Source organism: Oncorhynchus mykiss, chromosome 9 (genome assembly GCF_057628025.1).
Source record: "Oncorhynchus mykiss isolate SJ-2025 chromosome 9, ASM5762802v1, whole genome shotgun sequence".
Classification (NCBI taxonomy): domain Eukaryota; kingdom Metazoa; phylum Chordata; class Actinopteri; order Salmoniformes; family Salmonidae; genus Oncorhynchus; species Oncorhynchus mykiss.
Window position 1 is genome coordinate 20387261 of NC_143030.1, and position 19499 is coordinate 20406759.

The 19499-nt window shown below is 44.2% G+C and overlaps 1 long non-coding RNA gene across 1 annotated transcript; it reads right to left on the reverse strand.

Annotated features, from left to right (window-relative positions):
- Window positions 1-8: 8 nt before the first annotated feature.
- LOC149980829 (uncharacterized) lies at window positions 9-9054 on the reverse strand. The gene is made up of 3 exons (XR_016483504.1): window positions 8658-9054; window positions 2524-2626; window positions 9-1519 (listed from the first exon to the last, which is right to left on the reverse strand). It is a non-coding gene; the product is annotated as an uncharacterized LOC149980829 (long non-coding RNA).
- Window positions 9055-19499: the final 10445 nt, after the last annotated feature.

The following is a 19499-nucleotide window of genomic DNA, read 5'->3' on the forward strand; positions in this document are numbered from 1 at the left end:
CAAAAACATTTCAGTATATCCTTTTTTTGTATTACTTTGTTAGTACATTTTGTCCATTTCCATGACAACAGCACTACAGTATACAAAGTGAGGACTGGCTAGTTTGGGAATCTTGATTGATTGACATTTACTTTGATTAAAAGAAAAACATTGACATTGGAAATGTATCAATATTTTCTTCACAGTAATTAGGAATCACATTTTTCTCATCATTCCAAACGTACCACCGTAGCCCCAGATGTATGCTACTACGTTCTCGTACAATCATTTTCACAATTTGTACAAAAATATATGATGAGTATTTATTATCCCTAAACTAGTAGGTGAAGCAGGGAAAATATTTCAATGTTTAGAGAGGGTGGGTTGTAGAACCCAACTAAAGCACCAAAACACTGTTGAAATGTCTTCCAGAACAATCTGTTGACTTTCTCCTCCATTCACTGATGCTCCCCATAAGATGCCATCAGAAGTAAAGAGCTGCACGTAAGCTGGAGGAGCTGCCGGTTAACATGTCTAGATATGAATAAAGTGTAGATGCATTCCAAGCAGCCAGTGGAAAAGGGAACTAGAAGAAGACAGCCAGCACCAAACTGAATTTAATTGAGGAAATGTTCAAAAAGTAAGTAAAAAGGCACAAACTCATTAGTATCTTCATCAGCCAAACCAATCAAAATCTAGTTACCATGTTTTTCTCAGCAAGTTAGGATAGTGTCAGGATAAGAACAAAAAAGCCTGTATTTAAAGTTGGGAGTGCCAAATTGTCTTGTTGTATTCAACAGCTAGTATTTTAAAGACTTGAATTTGCAGTTGTGGTCTTTTACCTGCCCCCCCCCCCCCCCCCCCCAAAAAAAAAGAAAAGGAAAATGATGCACTTGGTTGGTAATGATGTAGTAAACATTTTGCCATCTCTACTAGCCACACCAGCAGTGCATTCTGCATTTCTCTAGTGAAGAACTCAATCTACTGTGATATATCCATCCTTTACAGTCACTTCTGAAGGGGGAGTTGAGAACAAACGTCGAGTACATAGGTACCACTGAGTAGATCAAGTCCCAGTCCTTTACATTCTATGTTCTGTTGAGCTATAATAATGGATATCATAGTGGAGGGGCGAGAGTTCATTTTTGGGCAATGGTGATGATTACAGGAGGGATGCCTCAGTAGAAACTAAAGTGTCATTCCCAGCACTGTAAGCCAGGGTCGTATTCATTAGGGTACACCGTAGCAAAAATGTTTCACAACGGAAGCGCTTCTTATCGAACAAGCCCAGGTATTCCCTCCCTATTTCAGTCCTTTTTCTTCCGTTTGATGCCTATTGAAGACTACTCGGCACGTCGGGGCTGATCTATTCAGCAGGTGGCATCCACTGCGTTGAAGTTGCTGTCCATCTGGTGTCTGAAGGAGAGGCGAGCCTTGGTGGAGAAGTAGATCTGGGAGCCACTCAGACTGCTGCTGCTCTCGCCCTCGCTACCACACGACACTGTGGACGACAGGCGGGGCTTCATCTCCTCACTGGGGACTGGAGCGATGAAGGGAGGAAGGACGGAGGAATGGAGGCAGAGAGGAGTTATTGAACCAGTAGCACTCAACGTTTTAGCATCTTTCTTCATGATGTTGTTGTTGTTGCCATGTCTCTGCGTGTCTACATAGTGAGGGATGATTTGATCATGCTATTTAACATACATAATGGTATGCGTCATCCCTCGTGTCTTTTCGTAACTTAAACGTGACATGATATCAACTTCGTTGACATTCGAATTATGTAAATCTAATAAAGGTGTAGCTGGAAGGAACGAATAACGAAGGACTAAATGATTGACGGACAGTTATAATACTGGGAAGTGGACAGGAAAAGAAGAACAGAGTGACATAAAACTCATTATTGACTTACATAAGCAGAGCCCGGAGCAAGACCTTCACTGTAGCTAACTCTGACATACCTGGTTATATCATAGCACTTGTTTCAACATGTCTTCCAAATATGTGTGTTGTTGATAATCATAGATTATGTGTGCAGCATATTATTACTGCACAGACAGCCCTGGGGAGTTCTGACATAATGATACTGTGTGTAATGAACTATGTAATGGCTGGGGAGTTCTGACATAATGATACTGTGTGTAATTAACTATGTAATGGCTGGGGAGTTCTGACATAATGATACTGTGTGTAATTAACTATGTAATGGCTGGGGAGTTCTGACATAATGATACTGTGTGTAATTAACTATGTAATGGCTGGGGAGTTCTGACATAATGATACTTACTGTATGTAATTAACTATGTAAGGGCTGGGGAGTTCTGACGTATTGAGAATGCTAATGTATATAATACTGAAAGTACTATATGTGGAAGGTTGTAGTTCTCTCACCTGCAGGTAGGGGGCACTGTCTGCCTTTTCACTATGTAACAACGGCTGACAGTGATTATGATATAACATGTAACTAACTACCTAATGTCATGTACAACTCTAATATGTAATGCGCTACTATGTAATGTAATTGGCAGCCTGTAGTTCTCTCACCTGCAGGTGGGGGGCACTGTTTAGCCTTGCATCGCTCTTTACAGCGTCTGTACCAGGGGAAGCACTGGAGCACCTTCACACCCATGTCTGGAGCTGAGGACCACTGAGGAGAGAGAGAGAGAGAGAAAGAGAGAGAGAGAGAAATATATGAATGGAGGAGTGAGGGGAGAAACAATTGAAAACAGTCTTCTCCTGTAGATTTTTGTGTGTTTATCTGTTTCTGTTTTCTTGACGTGTAGTTCCATAGCTTTTACACATTATTTGTCTCAAATGCCAAGCCCTGGACGTTTGTGTGGATTGGAATGACTTCTGCATATCATATCAAACCACAACATATTAAACCACAACCGCAAATTCATAGCTAATTGATTAAAACCTCATCACAAGAGCCAAATCAGCTAGTCGATTGTTAAGGCCGTCACGAGAGACTTACCAACTGTTTAACCTGGCCTTGATAACAGTTAACACAACAACTACCCAACAAAACAAACCCACATTAACTCCCACAAAGCGTATGTGGCCACCGACTCTGAATGAACCTCTATCAACCAGATGTTACTGAGATGATGAGTCTGATGGGTCTTTACCTCATCATCACTCACAGGGTCGAACCATAATGGAATTAGTCCCGTCCAGTCCACTACGCCCAGTGGAATTAATAATGGATTCGGTCCAGTCTATGAGGGGACAAAGTGTTCAATGACATGACACGATGATGACTGATGAGGCTTAGCTAATCTCTGTTGTGTCGCTTGTCAGTAGACGCAGGCGAGCATTCACACACATAATCCAATCAATGGGCCATGGGAGACGGATAGAGCAGCTGATTAAAAGCCTTGGCTTGAGTTACACAGAGGTCACATGACACATACAACTCAGACAGGATAAGACATGCCTGGCCCATCATACCATATAGCATCGTAGGTGCTTAGAGAGATTATATGTGCATAGAGAGATGTAATGCTCATGTCATATCAAGTCTGTTACCCAAGTCATGTATAATTGGCATTAAGATGCATACTATGTGAAAGTCAGAGAACTTTAACTCCATGGATCTCATCCTCTCGTCATTTAGCCAGGCAGTTATAGTGACGCTGAAAGGAGTTCATGCAATAAATGATATTTACATAGTAAATGCAAACATTAATTGATGTGTGCAGGCCCACTGAATACAGTAGATTGACTATGCCTTGGATGTGTTGAGTCTATGCTCCTGGCAGTCTGTCTGTCAATAACTCTGAATGTATTTAGATTTAATGTATATTTAGGGTTAGCATGTATAGACAGACTATCTTGGCTTGGCGTACACTACCCACCCTACTATACCTCTCATTGAAGTCAAACACACACACACACACACACACCCTACTTTGATCTGCTCTGGCCTACAGCTCTGCTCTTTGATCTCTCTCTCTCTGTGTCTCTGTGTCTCTGTGTCTCTCTGTGTGTGTGTGTGTGTGTGTGTGTGTGTGTGTGTGTGTGTGTGTGTGTGTGTGTGTGTGTGTGTGTGTGTGTGTGTGTGTGTGTGTGTGTGTGTGTGTGTGTGTGTGTGTGTGTGTGTCTGATTAGATTAATGTTTGTTAGGTCAATGGTTCACCTATTAAATTCTAACCTCAGGTCTTGTCAGTACTCTACCTGTGTGGCCCTTGGAGATAAGATAAACGGGGGGTCCCTCTGTCCACAGCAATGAACAAATATGCAATTGATTACAATGTTAAAGCAATAGAAGAGAGTGGTGGTACTCAACTGAGACTGAAGAGCTGTCTGGTAAAAACCTTTCAGCAGAGTGTCGTGTGTATAGCTGTCTATTCATTCAGTAGATCTCAAAATAAATACCCTGTTTGACTGACACCTTTATCCTGCTATTTACCCTGTGTTCCATTGACCTACTGTTAGGAGCCCCTCGAATAGAACAGAGAAATGTAGTGACTCTCTGTGGAAACAATCAAATTACTTTCTATTATAAAACCTCTCACAAGGTCTTCCATCATCACAGAGCTCCATTTAACTCTGATCTGTGGTAACATCAAGAGAGGGTGGCGGGGCTGCTGACAGCATACCCTTGCCCACACAGAAGCCTGTCACCGTACTGTGCAGACGTGCAATCTGTAGCTAAAACCCTCTGACCTGGTTATCACTTATTGTTGGTTAGGGAGTGTGTGTGTGTGTGTGTGTGTGTGTGTGTGTGTGTGTGTGTGTGTGTGTGTGTGTGTGTGTGTGTGTGTTTTCCTGGCTGTTACAGCTTTCTCTGCACTCACAGGAATGAGGTCATTTCATAAAGATGTGACACCTCTCTCACACACTCTGTTAGCCCCTTTGACACATAGGGGTCAGGCCAAAGGAGGACTCATTTCAGTGTGACACCCATTCCACTCTGTTAATCAGTCACAATGTGTGAAAATAGCTTTCTTAAAACAACTCTCTCTATTCTCTTTCTCTCACCCTCTACCTTTCCCCAACTCCCCCTCTCTCTTTCATCTATCTCTCTCTCTCAGGTGTGGCTCTGCAATCCTATCTCATAGACAGACACAGTGAATCCATTATACTAAGTCACACGTTGCTTGGCCAAGCACTAACTTTAGGAAGTTGGACGATGCCCACCTAAATCTCAGCTCTTCATATCGACAGTCACTGATCAATTTAGTCACTTAGGAATTCCTATGGGTGTTTAGGGCACCATTGTAATTGGTGAGGCTCTGACTACAGAACATAACCTTGCTTGTTATTGTATGGGTAGTAGTGTACATTGGAGAGTGGGGGAAAGAGAGCAGGCTGGGCAGGAAAGATAACAATCCTGCAGTGTAGCCAAAGTCACACAGCGATAATACATTCTTTGTGTATTAATAAACCACTCAAACACACTTTTTTCCTCTCTCTGGGTCACAAATGCATGCACACACGCACACACATGCACACACACACACACACACACACACACACACACACACACACACACACACACACACACACACACACACACACACACACACACACACACATCCACACACACACACACACACACACACACACGCACACACACACACACACACACACACACACACACACAGAGACTAGATGGCCTGGTCAGTGGTGAGGAATTTGGGGCCCTGGTCATTACTGTCTGTAGTACAGCAAGTCTCTGGCAGAGAACAGCAATCACAGAGCCTAGAACAGAAAACAACCAGCCCAGTCCAGTGGGGGAGGGAGAGAGGGAGATGGGGAGAGAGAAAGGTAGAAATGGAGAAAGAGAGAGGGGGAGAGAGAGATAGGGGAGTGAGAGAGGATGAGAGAGAGCAGGGGAGAAAGGAGAACAGTGGCCACCTAAACCACAGAGAGAGGGGGAAGCTGGAGCTAGCTTTTGGTCCTTTTTCCTGTGTATGTTCCCTCTAAGTGCAGGATCCTGCCAGGCCAGGGCAAGGAAGAGTACTGTGTTGACGTGAGGGACATGCAGCCCTGAACCATGGTTTTACTCACACACTGCCTGGTCAGTGACTTGTTCAGGCTGCTACTGAGTGATTTCTCAATGTTAATCAAATACACATAGGTTTGTCTTATCGGGCACTGATTCTTCATAGTGTGTGTGTGTGTGTGTGTGTGTGTGTGTGTGTGTGTGTGTGTGTGTGTTCAATGTGATTATCCACAGTTTACTCTCAACACATCCACAGTTAATGATGTATATTGTACATATGACAGATTACATACAACTGAACTGTATACAACAAAACCATTTTTAAAACAGGTTATTCATGTGTGTTCCTGCCTGGAATGTTTTGTTTGATGGTTAGCAGCATGCAACAGAACCAGGAAGGTCCAGGAGTATGTGAGCAAACTCTACAGAAATCTGATTATCTGTTTTCCAACCTTTCCTACCTCCATTCCAAGTATTCAGCCCCATGGGAGACTAAGGCCCATCCAAAATGGCACCATATTCCCTACACAGTGCACTACTTTTGACCAGGGCCCATGTGGCTCTGGTCAAAAGTAGTGCACTACGTAGGGAAGAGGGTGCTATTTGGGACGTATTCTTAGAATGTGTGGCAGTGAGCCTGGGTCTGTAATGCCCCTGAAAGAAGCAGGCCCCAGCCCAAGTACAGTCCCTTCCTGCCATGGACTATGACGCACATATAGGCCTATTGGTGCCCAGTCTGTCCACTCACATTAGAACCCTTGTCCATCTCCAAAACAGCAATGGAAATTAGAAAGAAATAATAACAACTCTTCAAATCTAATTACATTTCTCAATCTCACTCAAAATACAACTCGTCTTGTAGTTGTATCAGATCTTTTTTTTTAAATAAAATGTCCCTCTGGCCATTTCACAATGTTGAATAACAGGAGGCCAATGGCAATTTACCCTTGAAGAGGGGCCCCGTTATTTGCATGCCATAGAGAGGGGGCCTCCATGCGCGTGCATGTGACATTGAATAAAGTGACAGAACAACAGAACCAGACGGGCTAATCCAAGCTTTCAATTAAACAGTGCATCACCTCTCTCTCCCCACCAATTTCCCCCCCATCTCTCTCTCTCCCCCCACCTCTCTCTCCCCCCACCTCTCTCTCTTCCCCCACCTCTCTCTCCCCACCAATTTCCCCCCATCTCTCTCTCTCTCCCCCACCTCTCTCTCTCCCCACCACCTCTCTCTCCCCACCAATTTCCTCCCCCATCTCTTTCTCTTCCCCCACCTCTCTCTCTTCCCCCACTTCTCTCTCTCCCACCACCTCTCTCTCTCCCACCCCTTCTCTCTCCCCACCACCTATCTCTCTCCCCCCACCTCTCAGTTTCTCCACCCTCTCTCTCTCCCCCATCACCTATCTCTCTCCCCCCACCTCTCTCTTTGTCCCACTACACCCCCCCCCACCTTCTCTCCCCCCACCTTGCTCTCTCATGATGGAAAACTAGATGCCCAACTGGATTGCTGAGCACTGAGCAGTAACCATGTGCATGTGATTATGTGTTATTTAAATACTTATTTTCAGTCAGCTGCTTCTGTTGGAAGTATTTGAAAGTATTTTAAAATGATTTCCTATAAATAGCCTATTTGAAAGTATTTTCAAATAATTATTTCAAATGCTATTTTAATCTGTGCATTTTAATCAAATGTATTTTATTCTGTGTATTTGAGTATTTTCAAATACATGCCAATACTTTCCAATTGTATTTCCAAATACATTCCAATATTTAACTACTTGTATTTTTTAAATAAAACATATCTGAATAGTTACTTCAAAATGTTTGTGGAATTAATGAGATGCTTGCTGTTTGGGGTTTTAGGCTGGGTTTCTGTACAGCACTTTGTGACATCAGCTGATGTAAGAAGGGCTTTATAAATACATTTGATTGGTTGATTGAGATACTTCAAACATGATTTGAACCCAGGTCTGGCAGTACCAGAATGTGTTTGTCTGAAAGCCTAGAGGAGAGCGTGTGGATGTAAATAATGAACGTAGGTGTGTTTACTTCACCGTGAAAGAAACAGTGCTGACAGTAGACTACTGACAGGAAGTCTATTCATTCATAAATCATTCTCTATCTCAATAACTTGTCGCACATGAAATACATTGTTCGGAGTCATCTGGGAGTTGAGTAGAAAGGGTCCGTTTTAACTAAGATTGCATTTTCTGATATCCATGCAGACTCCATGTATTCATGAATCATCTCAGAGAAGGAGTTCTTATCTTCGGTCAGTATTTTTAGATGATTCTCCTCTGAGAGCTTTATGAATACAAAAACACTGAACAACTATGTGCACTGGTAAGTCTATGCCGAAGCTTGAGTAAGGGTTATGCTTGCCGCAATTAGACAGACTATATTCAGACAAACGCACAGACTTGTTATTGCGGCTCTCATGGGACGCTTCCACCCAGACACACCGACTACAGCCCCACAGCCCGCAGCTCAGCTACCTCTCTCTCAGATGCAAATTCGTTTTCAACAACATTTGGTTTTTGGTCTTTAACTATGCGTTGTATATTCTGCTGTAAATTCATTGAACGTCTCCTCAACAGTGCACTAAAGTGAAATAAATAACACTGTAATAACACTGTTCTTGTTGATTTACATTGTTGCTTATGATAAAAGTAGGAACGTCTGGAAAAATGCACTTTTTAACGTAAAGAGAAGCACAATAACCTACCTGATGTAGCTGCAACTTTGCAGATCTTGAAGAACAATGCGCAATTTTCAAGTAGGCTACCTGTACAATCGTATCGGACTACTGGTTCCAATTCAATGGTGAATTCACCATTTGCAACTTTGCTTGGTGGACTATCTGATGTCAGTTCAAAGGCCAGCTGTCGCGAACTGCACAAGACTCTGTGCGGAGCGAGCGTTCTGTTCCAAATGCGCGGTTGGTCCGTGCACTGGATGGCAACATAGAAAGGTTTGTGGAGCGCATGGAGCGCCTGAACTTTAAATAGATAATCCCTGGAGCACGTCCACGAGACACGCCTCCCTCACTCCCTTGCTCCCCAATCTCCCTCTCCCTCCGTTCCTCTGTCTTCCACAGCCTATAGAGAGGCCAGAAAGTAAACAGAAGGTAAACAAACACATCTCTCCTTTCACACCTCTCCTTGCATAGGTCTTTGATAAGGCCTGCCTATATATTGACATGGTATGGAGTATGACCATGAAATTATATGTAGTGAAACAAAAAATGATTGGTGGTTTTCAAATGGCACTTATGAAGTCCCACTCACATAGACTAATCAGAGCAGTGGTAGGGGAGTAGGGGATAAGTAGGGAACAAGGCAGTTAACCCACTGTTCCTAGGCCGTCATTGAAAATAAGAATGTGTTCTTAACTGACTTGCCTAGTTAAATAAAGGTACATTTTTGTTTTATATATATCTTTGAAGCAATAACAAATAAGGATGAGAAGATAATCATGAGTGCATTGAGTGAATTGGTGATCTGCATGTGAATGAATGACTGGAGAGATACATAAAATAAAGTGGGAATGAAAGAGAAGAGTGGAATGAGGGAGCAAAAGAGAGATAACCAACTCCAAGTCCCCCCCCCTCCCTCTCTCTATCTCCCTCTCTCTCAGCCAGGTCGGTACCTTTGGATCCGCGGCGTCCTGACGTGACGCGACAGTGTTTATTTGGAAACAAACTTGGACATCAAGTCAAAACAAAGCCTAACTGAACGAATTGTATAAACACTCTCCATTTTCTGGAACGCATGAGTGAGTGGAGGAGAGGGGGAACGAAGGAGAAGAGGAGGAGTGGTGGAGAGGAGGAACGAAGGAGAAGAGGAGGAGTGGTGGAGAGGAGGAACGAAGGAGAGGAGGAGGAGTGGTGGAGAGGAGGAACGAAGGAGAAGAGGAGGAGTGGTGGAGAGGAGGAACGAAGGAGAAGAGGAGGAGTGGTGGAGAGGAGGAACGAAGGAGAAGAGGAGGAGTGGTGGAGAGGAGGAATGAAGGAGAAGAGGAGGAGTGGTGGAGAGGAGGAACGAAGGAGAAGAGGAGGAGTGGTGGAGAGGAGGAACGAATGAGAAGAGGAGGAGTGGTGGAGAGGAGGAACGAATGAGAAGAGGAGGAGTGGTGGAGAGGAGGAGAGGAGGAACGAAGGAGAAGAGGAGGAGTGGTGGAGAGGAGGAACGAAGGAGAAGAGGAGGAGTGGTGGAGAGGAGGAGAGGAGGAACGAAGGAGAAGAGGAGGAGTGGTGGAGAGGAGGAGAGGAGGAACGAAGGAGAAGAGGAGGGGTGGTGGAGAGGAGGAACAAAGGAGAAGAGGAGGAGTGGTGGAGAGGAGGAACGAAGGAGAAGAGGAGGGGTGGTGGAGAGGAGGAACGAAGGAGAAGAGGAGGGGTGGTGGAGAGGAGGAACGAAGGAGAAGAGGAGTGGTGGAGAGGAGGAGAGGAGGAACGAAGGAGAAGAGGAGGGGTGGTGGAGAGAAGGAACGAAGGAGAAGAGGAGGAGTGGTGGAGAGGAGGAACGAATGAGAAGAGGAGGAGTGGTGGAGAGGAGGAGAGGAGGAACGAAGGAGAAGAGGAGGAGTGGTGGAGAGGAGGAACGAAGGAGAAGAGGAGGAGTGGTGGAGAGGAGGAGAGGAGGAACGAAGGAGAAGAGGAGGGGTGGTGGAGAGGAGGAACGAAGGAGAAGAGGAGGGGTGGTGGAGAGGAGGAACGAAGGAGAAGGGGAGGGGTGGTGGAGAGGAGGAATGAAGGAGAAGAGGAGGAGTGGTGGAGAGGAGGAGAGGAGGAACGAAGGAGAAGAGGAGGGGTGGTGGAGAGGAGGAACGAAGGAGAAGAGGAGGAGTGGTGGAGAGGAGGAGAGGAGGAACGAAGGAGAAGAGGAGGGGTGGTGGAGAGGAGGAGATGAGGAATGAAGGAGAAGAGGAGGAGTGGTGGAGAGGAGTAGAGGAGGAACGAAGGAGAAGAGGAGGAGTGGTGGAGAGGAGGAGAGGAGGAACGAAGGAGAAGAGGAGGGGTGGTGGAGAGGAGGAACGAAGGAGAAGAGGAGGAGTGGTGGAGAGGAGGAACGAAGGAGAAGAGGAGGGGTGGTGGAGAGGAGGAACGAAGGAGAAGAGGAGGGGTGGTGGAGAGGAGGAACGAAGGAGAAGAAGTGGAGTGGTGGAGAGGAGGAGAGGAGGAGAGGAGGAATGCAGAAGTGGAGGCTGTGTATTTTCACAGTGACCCTCACACAGCTATCTAACAGGGTCTTAAAAGGCTGCTAAAGTTTAAAACACACATGTGATGATGCAACGTTGACAATCTTCCAAGTTTTGTCACACTCAACCAAACGCACCTTTAAAGGAATGGCGCCACATCACCTCTAGTGTATTGATGCATTGAGATGGTCTTTGTTCAGCTATGTGTGACCTGTTGATATTTCTATGTTATTGCTTGTTTATTAGCTTTGCATGCAAACTTTTAACAGGCTTATAGTTTATCCAGCCAGGGCTTCTGTCTCACTGTGTGAGGACATGGCCAAAGGACTTACCCCGTCTGGTGGAAAGTTACTGGGACAAACTACAGAGGGAGGGAGAGTGATTAGAATTCAGAGCGACCAGCAGTAGCCCGGGCAACATGCAGAGTGACACTATAGTTCTATGACTATTTTATATGGCAACAGATAGGGAGGAAGACAGGGTTACATTGAGATCAGCAATACACTGTCTATTGAGGTAATATATATATATATACCTGTTTCACATTTTACAGTGGCTTTACCGTATATGGCACACCCTTAGCATCATTCATCTCTCTCTCTCTCTCTCTCTCTCTCTCTCTCTCTCTCTCTCTCTCTCTCTCTCTCTCTCTCTCTTTCTCTCTCTCTCTGCCTCCCGTCTCTCTTTGTCTCTCTTTGTCTCTCTCTCGCTTTCCCTCCCTCCCTCCCTCCCTCCCTCCCTCCCTCCCTCCCTCCCTCCCTCCCTCCCTCCCTCCCTCCCTCCCTCGCTCCCTCGCTCCCTCCCTCCCTCCCTCCCTCCCTCCCTCTTTATCTCTGTATGTGTGATGCAGTCGGCCGTCAATGAAGGGGACCGTCGTCTCCAGGTAGTGCCAGCTCCAAGTCAATCATTAGCTCACCTAAGTAAGTCAGACTCTGTTTGCTGATCATAGAATGAGGTAAAAATGCTCTTATTCTAAATTAAATGGACTCTTTATGGTGTTTGGTTGCATCCCAAACGGTACCCTAGTCCCTACACAGTGCACTACTTTTTTTTTACCAGAGCCCTATGGCATCAATGTAGGGAATACAGTAGGGTGTCATTTGAGACACAGACCATAACATATAAGCAAACATGGGAGTGGCAGTTGGCAGTCAAGCAGTAGCTGAAGACTCCCTTCAACTCCAAACACCCCCAAGCAATGTTTGCCTGGTATTACATTGTTCTGTGCAGGAATAAAGCCACTCCTCTTTCATTTGTAAAATGTAAACTGAGTCCTTAGCCCTGCAGGTTCCTCTCCTTGTAAGGAGAAGAGTAGTTTTGTTTAAATTGGTAGTTTCATTGATCTGAAGTAATCACAGAGGAAGTGTCCGAAATGACACCATATTCCCTATATAGTGCACTACTTGTGAACAGAGTCTGGTCAACACTAGTGCACTAGCTATGACATAGAATAGGTTCTGTATCGGGCAAACTGCAGTCATTATAGTTAGTGTATGACATCCAAGATATCAACAATTGAGATAAGAGGACTCCACTCAAACCACACCGCGATTGGCTCAGAGTCTCATTGTGACAACAGATACGCTCAGCTGGGTGACCAATCAGATATCATATGCCAGATGGAGAAAAGAAAAACGGATATAAAAATACTTACATCATCCACTGTGAATCTTCGACCCCTCAGCTATTTATTTCACGTCTGCCAGCACTGGCATCATAATTCCACTATGCTCAGTCAGGATAAGAATAGCACTGTTGTAACATAAATATGTGGCACAGAAAGCAACAAGGGAGGGTAACATGTTACAAGCCAATGACTAAGGCAGTGCTACTTGACACAGGATTCATTTCCATAGAGAGGTTATGAACCGAAGCTATGGACAGTTTTATAATGGTTTACAGTGACTTTATGAGGTGAGACTCTGTGTGTGTGTGTGTGTGTGTGTGTGTGTGTGTGTGTGGTGTGTGCGTGCGTGCGTGCGTGCGTGTGTGTGTGTGTGTTATTGTCTCAAATGGCACCCTATTCCCTTCATTCTGTAGTGCACTACCTTTGACCAGGACTCTGTTTTAAAGTAGTGCACTATATGAGGAATAGAGAGATGTCCCAACTAAGCATCTTCAACCTGCTGTATTACAATACATCTGCTGTTTATACCCAACACCACTGCATGACTGACAAGGGCCTTTTCATGTATCTACACAGTGTACCAAATACAGTAAACTAAATGGGGGGACTAATACTATTCAATGATCAACAAATTATCAACATTTTAATCAAAGTCAGTAATTCAAATACTCAACCAGTCAGATCAAATCTGGCCCTGTGTGTCTAACAAGTGTTTACTCTTCTCACTTGCTTCTCCCCATCCCCCCTCTCCTCCTCCTCCTCCTCCTCCTACTCCTCCTCCTACAGACCTCAAGATGTTCCCAACTTCCCACACATCCAGGCTCTTGTGGGTTTTGGCAGGGGCCGGGAAAAGGGGGCCTGGGGGACAAGCCGGTTGACGTCGCCCTCAGCTGGTTCTTGTGTCCAGCAGCTTGAGGACATGATGTCCCCTTCCCTCCCCTCCCGTTCCCTCGTTCTTCCCATTTAGGAGTCCCCAACTCTCTCTCCCCTCTTCTTGTACCCTCACCTTCCTTTGTGGCATGGGAACAAATAGAGCAGAAAACAAGACCTAGACAACCATTCCATATAGGATCCTACCAGCCACCACAAATACATGTTGATGATAAAACCAACCAGCAAACCAAATAACAATTTACTAAAACTATATACATATTCCTTGAAATGTTTCCCAGAACTATGATTTCAAAGATCAGTATCATACATTCTGTTTCTCTCTTGTCTCTTTTTGCTTATTATTTACAAATTCCTCTGTACTCAGAGCTCCATTTAGATGAAGCTGCTGTTAGGGGGCGAAACTAACGTGATGTCTGTTGTATAAACTCTGTTTATGGTGCATCAACATACACTAACAAACATGTCTAGAATATGGAGGCTTGGCTGATGTCGACATAGTAACAGTAATGTGAAAACAGGTACCCGTCCTTGAGAAGCAAGCAGAATGTCCTGTTGGTAATCTAGACTCTTCTCTGTTTCGAAACAGCTTGATGTTAGGATCTGTTATGGATGAATTTGATCATCTACCCAGATACATAAGTAGTGGAACATTTTCATATTAGAGAGAGTAGATGTGTACTGTACAATGGTCATACTGTGAATGTTGACTTTGGCCAAAGTGTCATATTTGAATCATCTAGAATACATACTCTCTGCACGATACGATATACTTTATTGTCCATTAAATGGAAATTCAATTTGTGAAGTCGGCATACAAATACACAAAACAATACACTATAATACCTGTTAGCACTGTCCTGCCCTGCTCTTTCCTGTCCTGTTCTGTCCTGTCCTGTCCTGTCCGGTGCTGTTGTGTCCCGTCCCGCTCCATCGTGTCTATGTTCTCCTCCTTCTGTTTGTCTACTCTGTGGGTTGGCACCCTATGGTTGGCCCGGGTCAGGACTGGTTTGTGTAATCATATGGATGTAATTACAGAGGTGGTCAATGCTTCGTCAGAGTTAGTGTGTCTGGGTACAGCAGCCCACAGCAGCCGTGGTCTGGGCACCAGGTCTGTTGTTTCAAACCAGCTCTTTGGTTGCTGATCTGCTGACTCCTGGCATGATAGTATCCCTGGGGAAGGAAAGAAGACAAGGAAAAAGGAAACGAGAGAAAGGAAGACAGTTGAAAGAATAGCAGAATAACATTGTCATTTGCTGTTATTCTGAACAAGAATAGCCTATACACAGGGCATTTGGAAAGTATTCAGACCCCTTAGACTTTTTCCACATTTTGTTATGTTACAGCCTTATTCTAAAATGATTTCAATGTTTTTTTCCCTCATCCATCTACACACAATACTATTTTCAGGTCTCTCCAGAGATGTTCGATAGGGTTTAAGTCCAAGTCTAAGTCTAAGTCTAGCAGGGCCACTCAAGGACATTCAGAGACTTGTCCCAAAGCCACTCTTGCGTCGTCTTGGCAGTGGGCTGAGGGTCATTGTCATGTTGAAAGGTGAACCTTCGCCCCAGTCTGCGGTCCAGAGCAATCTAAAGCAGGTTTTCATCAAGGATCTCTCTTTACTTTGCTCCGTTCATCTTTCCTCGATCCTGACTAGTCTCCCTGCCCCTCCTGCTGAAAAACATCCCCACAGCATGCTGCTGCCACCACCATGCTTCACCGTAGGGATGATGTCAGGTTTCCTCCAGACGTAACGCTTGGGATTCAGGCCAAATAGTTCAATCTTGGTTTCATCAGACCAGATAATCTTGTTTCTCATGGTCTGAGAGTCTTTAGGTGCCTTTTGGCAAACTCCAAGCGGGTTATCATGTGCCTTACTGAGAAGTAGCTTTCGTCTGGCCACTCTACGATAAAGGGCTGATTGGTAGAGTGTTGCAGAGATGGTTGTGTTCTGGAAGGTTCTCCCATCTCCACAGAGGAATTCTGGAGCTCTGTCAGAGTGACCATTGGGTTCTTGGCGGTTCCAAACTTCTTCCATTTTCATCTTGGGGACCTTCAATGCTACAGAAATGTTTTGGTACCCTTCCCCAGTACCGTGCCTCAACATAATCCTGTCCCGGAGCTCTACAGTTTTGGTTTTTGCTCTGAGATGCACTGTCAAATGTGGGACCTTATATAGACAGGTATGTGCCTTTCCAAATCATGTCCAAACAATTCAATTTCCCACAGATGGACTCCAATCAAGTTGTAGAAACATCTCAAGGATGATCAATGGAAACAGGATGCACCTGAGCTCAATTTTCGAGTCTCATCGCAAATGGTCTGAATAAATATGTAAATAAGTTATTTCTGTTTTTTAATTTTAATAAATGTGGGAAAAAATAAAAAATAAACAGTTTTTGCTTTGTAATTATGGGGTATTGTGTGTAGATTGATGAGAAAAATGTTTTTATTTAATCAATTTTAGGATAAGGCTGTAACTTAACAAAATGTGGAAAAAGGGAAGGTGTCTGAATACTTTCCGAATGCACTCTATGATTTATGTAGGATTCATGTACACCACTGGTCAAACGTTTTAGAACACCTACTCATTCAAGGGTTTTTCTTTATTTAGACTATTTTCTACATTGTAGAATAATAGTGAATACATCAAAACTATGAAATAACACATATGGAATCATGTAGTAACCAAAAAAGTGTTAAACAAATCAAAATATATTTTAGATTTTTCAAATAACCACCCTTTGCCTTGATGACAGCTTTGCACACTCTTGGCATTCTCTCAACCAGCTTCATGAGGTAGTCACTTGGGATGCATTTCAATTAACAGGTATGCCTTCTTAAAACTTATTTTGTGAAATTTCTTTCCTTCTTAATGTGTTTGAGCCCATCAGTTGTGTTGTGACATGGTAGGGTTGGTAAACAGAAGATAGCCCTATTTGGTTAAAGACCAAGTCCATATTGTAGCAAGAACAGCTCAAATAAGCAAAGAGAAACGACAGTCCATCATTACTTTAAGACCTGAAGGTCAGTCAGTACGGAAAATTTCAAGAACTTTGAAAGTTTCTTCAACTGCAGTCGCAAAAACCATGAAGCTCTATGATGAAACTGGCTCTCATGAGGACCGCCACAGGAGAGGAAGACCTCAGAAACTGCAGATCAAATAAATGCTTCACAGAGTTCAAATAACAGACACATCTCAACATCTAGAGGAGACTGCGTGAATCAGGCCTTCATGGTCGAATTGCTGCAAAGAAACCACTACTAAAGGACACCAAGAAGAAGAAGAGACTTACTTGGGCCAAGAAACACAAGCAATGGACATAAGACCGGTGGAAATCTGTCCTTTGGTCTGGAGTCCAAATTTGAGATTTTTGGTTCCAACCGCCGTGTCTTTGTGTTACACGGTGTGGGTGAACAGATGATCTCTGCATGTGTATTTCCCACAGTAAAGCACGGAGGAGGAGGTGTTATGGTGTGGGGGTGCTTTGCTGGTGACACTGTCTGTGATTTATTTAGAATTCAAGGCACACTTAACCAGCATGGCTACCAAAGCATTCTGCAGCAATACGCCATCCCATCTGGTTTAAGCTTAGTTGGACTATCATTTGTTTTTCTTGTGTAAGGGCTATTTGACCAAGAAGGAGAGTGATGAGTGCTGCATCAGATGACCTGGCCTCCACAATCCCCCGACCTCGTCCAAATTGAGATGGTTTGGGATGGGTCAGACCGCAGAGTGAAGGAAAAGCAGCCAGCAAGTGCTTAGCACATGTGGGAACTCCTTCAAGACTGTTGGAAAAGCATTCTAGGTAAAGCTGGTCGAGAGAATGCCAAGAGTGTGCAAAGCTGTCATCAAGGCAAGGGTGGCTATTTGAAGAATCTCAAATATAAAATACATTTTGATTTGTTTAACACTTTATTGGTTACGACATGATTCCTTATGTGTTATTTCATAGTTTTGATGTCTTCACTATTATTCAACAATGTAGAAAATAGTAAAAATAATGAAAAACCCTTGATCAGTAGGTGTTCTAAAACGTTTGCGTTGTGTATAAGCTGTTGTGACCAGTTGAAACCAGTTGTGTTCTGTTTTGCTCTGTTCCATTCTGTCTCCTCAGCCCAGATGGGGAAATCAGAGTCTAGAGGGAGTACACTCTTAGAGAAAAAGGTTCCAAAAGGGTTCTGCAGTTGTCCCCATAGGAGACCCCTTTTTGCTTCCAGGTGAACTCTTTTGGATCCAGGTATAACTATTTTGGGTTCCATGTAGAACCTTCTGTGGAGAGGGTTTTACATGGAACCCAAAAAGGTTCTTCCTTGAACAAAAAGGGGTTCTTCAAAGGGTTCTCCTATGGGGACAACCGAATAACCCTTTTTGGTTGAAATAATTGGTTCTGATCTGTCTCGGTCTGCCTCTTTGGGCCAGACGGGGTCAGGGTCCTATGGGGGGAGTGAGAAGGGGAGTAGGGCAGATGTTTTCGGGAAATAAGGGGTTGAGTGCCAAATAATGGGTAAATAAGGGCTCCTTGCATGCGTATAAATATAATATATAATATAAGTCTTGGCTTCATACTCGACTTACCAAACTGGCCAATGCCTTCTAATTGTTTGTCCATTTCCTCTCTATCTTCAGCTCTTGTGTCCTCTTTTAGCTTTCTTGGCCTTCTCTTATTCAGCCTCATTCTGTTTGTGTGTAAGTCACATGAGAAGTGGCAGTCAAAGAATGCCCCTTTCCATCTCTCTTTCTCTTTTTGTCTCTGTAAACTCTCTCTGTTTTTCCATTTCCCTTCATTCTCTCCCCCCCACACACGTTGTCCTGCCTAGTCTTATTTTATAACAGAGCTACCTGACATAGGAGCCAGGCAGGTAGCCTAGTGTTTAGAACGTTGGGACAGTAACCGAAAGGTTGCTGGATTAAATCCCTGAAATGACAAGGCAAAGATCTGTCCTTCTGCCCCTGAGCAAGGCAGTTAACCCACCGTTCTCCGGTCGCCGAAGACATAGATGTTGATTATGGCAGTCCCCCGCAACTCTCTGATACAGAGGGGTTGGATTAAATGCGGAAGCCACATTTCAGTTGTACAACTGACTAAGTATCCCAATTGACTTTTCTTATGTGCAGTATTCCTCCATCAGTCTGACAGTCATACAACAGCCTCTCTGCTTTTCTCGCTCTCTTACAGCTTGTTTTCCTATTGAGAAAATAATCTATATTTATCCCCTTCTAGTGCTAGTAAGGGTGTTTATCTGGAAAGTTAGGTAACAATTACCACAAAGCTGCTCGGTGGCAACAAAAGATTACGAGCTTAAACTGATCTTGTTCTACTACTACACGAAAGCAGCAACTCACTCCAGTCCACTCCGGCCCCAGACATCAGGCTTTCCATCTGTATGTCTTACGGTCACCACAGGGCTCACTGTGACCCCTCACCTGCCCCTGATGCACACTTCTGTTAGTTCTGAGCTGGCTGCCTGTGTCTAACACAACTAATGAAAGCTATTTCCTCTCTATCGCTCTCTCTCTCTCTTCTATCTATCCCTATGCTTCTGACAGCATTGCAAAAAACTTGATTTCAGTTATTGACAGGTTTAACAGACCAGTGATTCTGCTTACGTATCACACAGTTATTAAAGTGAATCATTCCTATTGAGTTTACCGGTTGTACAGTTTTTGTGCTTAATCAAGGGATTCTTCATTGCTTTCCATTACGTAACTCTGGGTTAAGTTGGGTTAGGGCTTTGATACATGTGAACTTCTCAGTTGTCTGCCTTCTTCATTAACTGTTGGCCAGTATTGAATTACCAGAACCCAGATCATTAAGACTTCATAGGCTACTTGACCAATGACTACTT